Below are 4,014 nucleotides of genomic sequence, written 5' to 3' on the forward strand. Positions count from 1 at the left end.
TGTACAAAACCAAACTGTGACCCAACCACAGTGAGTCCACTTGCTCAAGCTTTGTGGGTGTGGCTCCAGGCCATGGTCCTCAAATTTGGCTCAGAATAAACCTCTTTAAATTATTTTACAGAAGCCGGGCACAGTGGCTCATGCCTGTAATCCTAGCACTCTGGGAGGCCGAGGTGGGAGGATTGCTTGAGCAATCAGGAGTTCGAGATGACCCTGAGCAAGAGTGAAACCCCATCTCTACTAAAAATAGAAATTAGCTGGACAACTAAAAATATATAGAAAAAAATACGCCGGGCATGGTGGTGCATGCCTGTAGTCCCAGCTTCTCGGGAGATTGAAAAAGAAAGATCGCTTGAGCCCAGGAGTTTGAGGTTGCTATGAGCTAGGCTGACGCCACCGCACTCTAGCCCAGGCAACAGAGCGAGACTCTTGTCTCAAAAAAATAAAATAAATTATTTTACAGAATTTGATTTCTTTTCTGTTGACAATTAAAACTATATTTTGTGATTGTTTCTTAGTCTATGTTTTAAAATTCTTTTCATTCAGGGAGACAGGAATTATAAAAGAAAAATAGAACTAAGGAGAGTTGAAGTATTATACTTTCTCCTTCAAATAAGGGGTTGAAAAATAAAAAAAAATTAAAAAAAGAAAAATAGAACATAAAAAAATAAATAAAATAAAATAAAATTCTTTTCCTTCTCTTCTCCCCCAATTTTGTTTAAGAAAATATGTTTGGATATGGAATTTGTTCAGACATTGAATGACTTTGTTAAGTGCACAATTCATCATGTTGGTTGTGTATCTAATATTCACAGGCTATAAAAATGGCTAACAGAAAATAACTTGAAATGATAACTGGATCTAAGTATTCTGCCTCCCAGCTGTACTGGTGCTTCTTCTCCCAGTTCCTTTAAGAGGGTCTACCCTAAAGCCAGTAATCTAATTAAGAAAAAAGCTAAATTGCAAAGACCATCTATCAAACTAAATCAGTCTACAGTTAGCTGGCTATTTTAAAGCTCTTTGTAAAAGAAATTTTACCTCTATAAAAATAAAATCTCCATTTGTAATGGCACCTGCCTCTCTGCATCTAAACCACTAAAAACTTTTAGGATAAAAAGGACAATGGTGCAAAGTTTATGTAATAAACTTTACCTTTGTTTCAGTCTAAGTTCTGTGCTTTGAGATGTAAATTTTCTACCACGTTCATGTCTTTGGAAATGCAAATTTAGAGTTGCCTAGCAACAATTGTTTAGGGCAATAAAACAAATAATCAAGAAATCATTAATTTAAAGTGGAGGAGAGAAACTATTTGAAAACTGGCAAATGAAAAATCTTATAAATCTATAAGATCCACTTCTGACTATGTGTCTATATGTTATAGTTTCAAAAGTCTTTTCAGTAATTTGATATCTTAAAGTAAATGAAATAGCAGATAATCATAAAATGTCTGAGTGTCATTTCTGGAAACATAAGTTTAACAGTTTATAATCAGCTATGGTCCATGATTTGCTTCTTTAAGAAGAAGTCATGGAAAGAAGTGAATTTTGTATGACTTTTTATTTAAAACAGTTACTGATTAAGTAAATAGGAAACTTTACCTAATATCTCCAGAATTTAAAAGCTATTTCATTGCCAATGCCCTGCTGCTAAAACTGCAAACCCAGGGATTATCACGGAAGAGGGGGGCATGTGAGATTGTAAGGGCCAATTTTGAGGCATGGGATTAGTTCAGACCCTCCAGGACAAGGAAGGACACATAGATGCCCAAACAGCTGGCAAATTGAGGGACTTTGCCTTTTCGGGGCACGTGGTGCAGGCATCCATCCCAGCCACAGAGAATTTCCTGCTTCTCACAGACTTAAAAGAAAATTATGGAGAGGATATCAAGATACTTGGTGATAGAGTTTCATGGCATAGTTGTTCCTGTAAGGTTTTTGGATGGGCGGCGGCAGAGAAAGAAAGACGAGCAGAGTGAAAAGGGGCAAGCAACGAGGCTTTATTGGGGGAAGGGGAAAGAGAGCACTCCCGGACGAGGTTCACTGGTCTCGAGAGAGGGGGCCAGTGAAGTCGCGCCCGTTCGGAGGGGGTAGGGCTTTTTATGCTGCCTGAAGTGGAACTGAGGGTCTTGGCGGGTTCCGAGAAACGGAGTCTGTTGCTCAGTCCCGGGAACAGAAACTGCCTGCGTCTGGCTTATTGTCTGCATTCAGTTGTTTTCGGCATGCACAGTCAGCTTCTTCTTCTTTTGCAGCATTAGGGAGGGGGAGGGGTGCCTGCCACCAGCCTTACAGTTCCCAGGTATGGGGTTTATGCAAACGGACATATAATAAGAAATCAGGTACCTTAGGACAAATTACTAAAGTAACTGATATTTTATATAACAAATTGCCACAGGTCTGTAACTAAACCCAAGATTATTGTACCAGAGGGAATGGCCTGAAAAAGGGTAAAAATGTTTTGCTGGGTGTCTCTTTAAAACCTCCCTCACTCTTTGGGGAATTAAAACCTTCATCCCTGCCCAAGGCCAGTAATCAGAAGAGTAGGGGTGTGTTCTTTTGTTCTTGGTACCACAGGAGATGGCACGAGAGAATTGTCCAGGCAGAGGTCACAGTTGTCTTCGCAGGAGATGGGGTCGATCAGAACCATCAACTATAGTTAAACAGCAATTGCCTGAAGCTGAAAACCCCCCATTAAAAGCTCTGTATTTCTGCTTATATAGGGGAAAATGATACTTTAAGACAGGAGTCTGCCTTTTCCTCATTTGCTGGCAAATTAATAAATCTCCTTTACTTCTCCTCAAACCTCTTGTCCTCCTTCTGATGTGGCCTTAGGGACAAGTGCCAAACTTTCAGTAACATTATGACAGTGCAATGCTTATAGAAAATTTAATTTTATAACCTTGCCTTTGGTGTTCGGATTTTTTGCTCTTACTTTGTAAAAGCTGATAAATGCCTGTCTACCCCCATTCCCATCTGGTCTAGAACATTTAATTGGCTACAAGTCTTTCGACTTTAAGTCCCTTGGCCATAAAGTTCCCACCAAGGGACAGGATGGAACTGGCGCAGGTAGCCACCACTCCCAGCCTCCCACAACAATGGGACAAAATAAAAATTCGGCCACTGATGCTGCCTCTGGCAAATCTTGGCCAAAAGGCGGGAATGTAAGCTCACCACCTTCCCTTGTCTGACTCAATGGACCCCCTCCTGGCCAAGGGGACTTGAACAAACCAACAAACCTTAAAATTGAGTTTCCAGCCATGAAGGGAAGGGAGATTGGACATGCCTACCGGTGTGCTCAAAAATAGGTTTAAAAGCCACTTTATTTCATTCTTCTTGCTCCCAAATCCCAAGAACTATTTGCTTTTGAATGGAAAGACTCAAAGTCTAAAGCCAAATGCTAGTACTACTAGACTTTCCTTCTTCAGGAGGCTAAAAACTCCCTGACAATCTTCAGAAAAAATTCTTACCAGAAATTTGAGGGAAATAGTTTTAGGCAACAGAATGATTTTATAGTATGTAGACAATATCCTTATAGCCTGTGAGACTGAAGCTGAATCAAGGCAACATGTCATAATTGTATTAAATTTACTGGTTGACAAAGAATATAAAGCATCTCCGAAAAAACTAAGATTTTACTTCCCAATATCAAATACTTGGTATTTTAATTCTCTTGGAACTTGGAACCTCCTCACATGTTGGAGAGAGGCTGTAGATTGAACAGTAGTCCCCACTACCCACAAACAGTTGTGAGAATTCCTAGGTATGGCTGGATTATTGAGTATGGCTGGGTTTTGCCAGATTTAGGTTCCTACCTTCAGGCTAATAGCAAAACCCCTCCATAAATCCTTAAAAGGGGAAGAAAAAGAACCACTCACTTGGACCAGGGAATGACACAATGCCTTCTTGAGTATTAAAAACAATTAATGGCTGCCCTTGCATTGGGCCCCTGAGACTTACATAAGCCTTTTGATGTTCATTCAAGAAAGGCAAGGAATTGGACGCAGGGTATTGTCACAAA

This window comes from Propithecus coquereli, unplaced genomic scaffold (genome assembly GCF_000956105.1).
Source record: "Propithecus coquereli isolate 6110/MARCELLA unplaced genomic scaffold, Pcoq_1.0 Scaffold307, whole genome shotgun sequence".
Taxonomy (NCBI): domain Eukaryota; kingdom Metazoa; phylum Chordata; class Mammalia; order Primates; family Indriidae; genus Propithecus; species Propithecus coquereli.